Here is a 6,959-nt window from a genome sequence, read left to right as displayed (position 1 = left end):
GATGAGTGGCCAACTGTGCCCTAACATATGTGACATTTCCATGATAGATTACCAAAAGTTCTATCACTGGAAATCATATCTTGGGATGGGATCAAGTTCCAAAACCTCTCTCAAGACTCAAATATTTTACCTGAGCAACTAACACTGTTAACTGAGAATTAACATTTCAGTGAGAATTAGTTAAATTAGCAGATTCTGATGAGTCCCTGCGAAAAAGTCTTACCTGCAATTATAGATTAGGAGAGATCCAAAGGCACTGTGAAGTCTATATAAGCAGAGTACAGGACAGAAAAGCCTACTGCAGATAAACTATATTTCCCTCACAGTCACACTTGACCTGGGACCTGTTGTAGATTTGCTAACATAAAGTTGGCCTTCAGTGCATTTCTAGTGTAGCTAGTTCAAATAGATTTAATTATGTAGACAAATGTGGGATATGACTGCATTTATGACCACTTGCCACTATTCTATTTGAGATTTTTCAACAGTAAAAAAGGGAGTGCAGAAGCAGAGCATAAATCCCAGTTTGACTTCCCCTGTGAATACACAGTTGTATTGACAGAGAGAAGGGTGGCCAAAGGGATGCTTTTCTTCGACCAAATGTCACTATTACTTAAGTAGACCATGAACAGTGCAGCACAATTGGCGAGACATCGTTTCCCAGTGAGTGAGCCATGTAATAAAAAGCAAGGTCCCTGCAGACCTGTCCACATTAACTAAACAAAGAAAGATTTCATAGACACTACCGGATCCAGTACTGGGTAGATTACAGGTAGCCAAAAGCGAAGACTCTCACAGGCATGGTACTGGAAAAAAACGTAAGTTTTCCAATCTGACATACAGCTTTGGGACCAAGTGAGGTAGTGCGTGAACCCGGAAGAAACAGGTGATCCAGCCTGGTAAGTTCACAGAGCATAGACTCTGCTTCCCCTCCCCAACACCTGAGCCCTGGCTGTAGAGGAAATAACTCAATGTGATATTTCCAGAAGAGGAATGGATGGGAATCAGGCCCCATGAGTACTGGCCCTGGTTCTGCCCTATTGACCTTGGGTAAACCATGTGTCTCATTTTCCTACCTGAAAATTCAAAGTAAAGATTCTGCCCTGCTTAATTTACAGGGTTGATTCAGAATCAAATGAGATTCTGTATGTGAAAGAGCTAGAAAAAAAATAAAGTATTACACAGATGCAAGTTCAGCTGATATTAAAGAATATGCTTATAGTTTCTAGGGTTAATTACTCTGACTCAGATTTTAAGGGACAGAAGGTATTGGTCAGCGATATGCTAACAACTTTCCCACAGACTTTATCTAAAGTGGCACCCTTTAAAAATTTTTTGGCTAACTGTCCTGTTAATTCAGTCAAAACTGCTGAAGGAGTTATACATGAGACATGGCATAAAGAATAGATCCCCATGGCTTAAAATTGGAAGGCATGTTGATGTGTCATATGGTAACCGTTCAATGGCATATGGTTATATACATTCTAACTCCCAATAGAAATCTTATGTTTGGGAAGAATAATTTGTTTTGAATTTAATAAGCCCCATGACTGACTTTTAGCAAAAATTACATTTGAATTAACCATCAAGTATTTGGCACAAAGGGAACAAATGATCACCACTATGAATTGGAAAAGCTAGTTTAGATCTCAGACATTGGAAATAAATGACAAATTCATCAGAGGTTGGAGAGTTTAAGGCATTAGTTCTGTAATGACTAAATTCTGTGAGTCTTACTTTTACATGGATATATGAGGTGGCAGTTGTTAGTCTTATTAAAGCTGGTTGCTTAGAGACAGCTGAATGATTAGAAGATAGTTGGTCTCCACGTCTATAATTATTGTGATTACTATTACTGTGGTAGCCCTCGGTGGGATCCTGAAAATGGTAATATGGTGTAGCATTTCACAAACTTGGGCCTATAAAAACTCAATATATATCCCAGTAAAAAAGATTTATAATGTCCCTTCCTTGCCATTTCAATGGGCTCATTTAAAGAATAATACAATTATTTGCTCTCAGCTTATATAGTCACTTCCTTTCAATGCCATTATGAAATAGAATCAGAGGTTATTACCAAAGATGAGGGAAGGAAAACAAAACCCTTCTGAGGAAAGAATATCAGAGATTGATCCCACTTGGGTCTCAATCTTATAATTGAGTAAATGGCAACTTAAAAAAAATCCCAGTGTGAGAAAAGCTGAGGAATTTTATTCCTCTTGTGATCATATTAGGCAGTAATAAATTGCATGAGAATAGATTACATTTTTATTTATTTATGCTGAAGCTTAAGATGGACTCACCAAAATCGGCGCTGTGAGGATGCAATCTGTGTTGGTTTGAAGCAGGAGTTTAATCGTATCTATTTTGTCGCTCAAACAAATGAAATCACAGCAGACAAAGACAGTACACCTGCATCATAATGCTACATATACACTTGCTACAAATAATCTTTGTAACTAAGAGCCACCAAAACGGGCGCAGTAATTACAGTGGAAGAGAAAAGAGAGCATCATCAACTGTGCAGAAAGTGTAATACAAACCAGGTGTCTCGTGTTGTGGATTTCTCACAGCACACATTACTAGCCCAGGACCCCTACATGAGGGTGTTTCTCTAAGGTTTCTTTCTGAGAAGCCAGAAGCAGCGTTCAACATTTCACACTGTTTATACAGATACCGATATAGGAGTTGTGTACAAACACCAATGTCCAAGTCTGCACTTTTCTTTTTCTACTTCTTTTTGTTAAAGTAAGCTTTGCCCAGGATATGTTTCTCATTCTTCAATCCTTTATTTTGCCCAAGACACTTTCCCACCTGTAGCAGATTCTTATGCAGTTGCAAGAGCTATGCATTGGATTGATTAAAGGAATGGTAGTATCATTTCATAGGTACAGACTTTCCTATGAAACAATATCTCATTTCTTATTCTCACACCTGTCCTTAAATGCATCTAATGAGTGCAGTGGGATTGCAGAAAAGTAAATAGACCATGGGGTGCCTGGCTGGCTCAATTGGCAGAGTGCGCGACTCTCGATCTTGTGTTTGTAAGTTCAAGCGCCATATTGGGTATAGAGATTACTTAAAAATAAAATCTTTCAAAAATAAATAGATCACTAAAAGGATTGTGAAGGACCCACCTGCAAGTTTACATAATTAAATGCCGTGCTTTGTATACCATATAAAAACCACCATTGAAAGTGATTTGAACAGCTCTAGGGATAGAGATGGATTTGTGCTAACCCATCCATTTTCTGCCTGATTCTGCACCTGTGAATATGAAGTGCTTCCTCCAGGTAACAAGGTCAGCATTTAGGAAGAAAGAGTTCCCAGTACCTCTCATATTTTATAGCTGATGTTTTGGGTTTTTTCCCCCTGCCTTGTCCTTTGATTCCAGGTCTTCTGCTGTTCTCTCCCTGAAAACTTCTTGTACTTATCTTATAATGGTTCCTTCTGTACTTTGCTCTGTGGCTATGATATTTGGCTTTGTCTCTTGGTTATAATTTGCACTTGTTACCTGAAAGGTTCGGGATACAAAAGTCTGACCTCTAAGACCTTCTCCTATCCTGGACCACAAAAATAGTGCTCCTGCTCCTTTAGCCTGGTCTCTGGACAAAAAGCGTTAGACTCATTTTTCCTGTTATTCCTCTGGACCAAGTGAAAGCAACAGCAAGACAGCTGGCTTGGTTAGGTGAATGCCTGCTGACTAGGAAAAGCAGCAAAGTCAAGTCTATGTAGTTCTACTTGGTGTCTGATCACAGGACTCTGAGCAGCTGAATCACAAGGATTGGCTGCGTCTAGATCAGTACATAGATAAACTAATTGTAATTAAAATGCCATATGAGGTGAATATAGGAGAAGTCAACTAGAACCATGGTACCTTCTGACACCTTTGTTTCCTCATTAGTGGGATTATCGTTTCCAGAAGTAGCCTAAGAAGAGTGTTCTCATCAATCCAGGTACAATCAAACTAAGGGAAAAAAATTCCAAAAGTATATAGCCTTTCAAGATTTTTTAAATCGTGTTTTTAAGTTTATTTATTTATTTTGAGAGAGAGAGAGAGACAGCACAAGATGGGAAGGGTCAGAAGAAGAGGGAGACAGAGAGAGAGAGAGAGAATCCCAAGCAGACTCTGCACTACCAGCACAGAGCCCAATATGGGGCTTGAACTCACAATCAGTGAGATCATGCCTTGAGCTGAGATCAAGCGTTAAATGCTCAACCAACTGAGTCACTCAGGCACCTCGCTTTTCAAGATTTCTAAAAACAATCTTGAAATATTTTACTCATGTGATAAAACACTACATGGTCATTGTAGAAAAAGATGATTTCTCAAAAATAGGTTAAAAAAGACATAAAAACAATCCATAATCCCAATATTCAGAGGATAACAGTGAACCATTTGTTTACTCTTTAACTTGATTTGTTGTCTAACTACCCAAATACTTTGATAAAATTTGAAGATAAATTTCTTAAGATAGTAATAACAGTCTGGGAATAAACACTGGTATATAATACCTTTCTACATAAAATGTCATTTTTTTTCCTCTTAATAGGTCCTTCAATCGAAGGTATGAGTTCTCAGGTTGTGATTAAAAAACTGTGTTGGTTGTTTCAATATTAAATTATTAACATCAGTTAATTGGAATTCTAATTGCCAAAAAGGTGAACAATGTGTTAACCATAAATTCCAGAAGTAACTTTAATTTGATATTGCTATTGATATCAACATGACAATAGCTTTTTCTTTATAATTGTTAGTCTGCATAATTTTCTCCTCTCCTGGGGCTGTCAGATTGTGATTCCTAATGACAATATTAATATGCTTCTGAATAACAATCAGAATGTATAATGCTACTGAAATACTTAGAATAATCTAAGTATGTTGGATCTGTCAACATTGATAATCACATTTTTTTTGCATGTTACACATTTTTCCCATTTTATCAATGTCTTCATTAAAGTATATTTACAGTTATTAAACTTATTTAATGAACTTGTTTATTATCCAAAAAGGTTTTAAAAAAATCCAAAAAAAAAACCCTGCTGTCAACATACCACTTTTATCTTTTAACATGTCTTATAAACATCAAGTAAGTTGAATCCATCCCTACTAATTAAAATTGTTCTGCATACATGAACTGAAAATTACCACAAAATGATATTTGTAAAATTATTTTAATTAGTCAGTAGATAATCTATCTGTGTTATAGCTCATTAAGAAAGATCACATCAATAATGAAAATAACAAAACTAAGGAGTTCTATTTGGATAAAATGTATTATTTTTCTTTGGGTACTTATCACTTGGTATAGACCTTAAGATGACATCTGGGCAATTCGGCATCTCCTATTGCTATCAAATAATGCGTTGGACTTTCTTTTCCCCCTGATGAGTTCCTAGGGTACAGACAATGACCACCTGTGTCTGGGTTGGAAGCCACTTTACACTGAGCCAGCCAGACTGTGTATTCAATTGTGGGGTGTTTTTGGCAAGTTCCCTGACACAAAATAATAACCTGATAGCTGTCATTTCTCCATTAACATGGCGCTCCTTTTAATACAGAAGGCTTTAATTCATTTTGCTAATTAAAATGTAAATACACTCACCTTAATCTCTTAGCACTGAAGAATTTAGTTTGAGGTTGGCAAAGGTTGGCCATTCATTCTAGTTTCCATAATAAAAAGACCAGAGAAGGAGCTCTGAATGCATGGATCCAAGCTTAGTCTTATTACCATTTTTCTAAGTGCTGGGCCCATTGTTTCTTGTTTATTTAAAGCAGAATGTTTCCTCCTGCATTAACACTGATTTAACACTAAGCTAGTTAAATTAAAGGTAGGGTGTGAGCATCACAAAAGTGTAATGTCTCAAGCATGCATAAATCCAAAATGAAGCCCAATTGTCCACTGGGTGATATTTTTTCTATATACCAGAAAAAAAAAAGGGGGAAAAAGAATTTAACCAAAATTATTTCCTAGTCACATGGTCTTAATTACAAGGTGTTCATGCACACATATATGCTCATGCATTCGTTGATTTGTCATCAAATAAATACTTTTAAGTGTCCACCAGGTTTAAAGCATTAGGCTAAGCCCCAGAGGTGTAAAAGTGAGAATCCACCGTACCTGCTCTTTAGGACTTTTCACTTTATCACAAGGAATAGGCTATCAATCACTTCTTGGTTGAACAAGGAAGGGCTTCAGAAAGGAGGTAAATGAGTAGAGGCTAAAAACAACGATGCAGGCATCCAGATTGGCAAGGGGGTGGAGGTTTGGCCAGGTGGAGAGAGAAGGATGCACAAAGCTTTTGGAGAGAAAAAACACACTGAACCCCAAAAAACTAAACATCACTGAAGAATCCATACATGTTGGAGTGTAGGTGTGACACTTTAAGTGATTTCCCTGCGGTCACGTTTTTATCCGGTACTGGAGCGGGGGCTACGTGCCAGGATTTCTGATGCCCAGTTTATTGTTGAACTATAGACATCCCTAACACAAAGGGGTCTATGGAAACGCAACTGCAATAAACTGTATGCATAGTAGCACGTTTATAGCATTATAAGGGGGAAGAATCTTGCAGTGTTAAACTGGCTTTGGTTTTAGTTTGTGAACGATAGGCTTTTGCATGGTAGGCAAAAAAGCTTTTCACAGTACTAGTATTTTCTTGATGTGTGAATTAAAATAATGCTAATTAATACTACTGGGTCATAGGCTTAAATATATAATTCATGCTGCCAGTTATAATACATCTGCAGAGAGCAGTGCGAGTAACCTCATGTTTATAGAAAAAAAAATGTGCCTTTGAAACTCAGAATATAGATTACATATTAAGCTATGGGAAAGCTCAAAAGAGTGACAATATCCTTAAAACAGATGTGTGGCTGCAGTTCAAATGATGAGGGACATTACTGCTTTAATGGTGCTGTGAAAACCATTTTCAGTACAGCATCTCTGAAAGGTTTG

The sequence above is a fragment of the Neofelis nebulosa genome, chromosome 11, assembly GCF_028018385.1.
Source record: "Neofelis nebulosa isolate mNeoNeb1 chromosome 11, mNeoNeb1.pri, whole genome shotgun sequence".
Classification (NCBI taxonomy): Eukaryota; Metazoa; Chordata; class Mammalia; order Carnivora; family Felidae; genus Neofelis; species Neofelis nebulosa.
Note: the sequence above shows the minus strand (reverse complement) of the source record.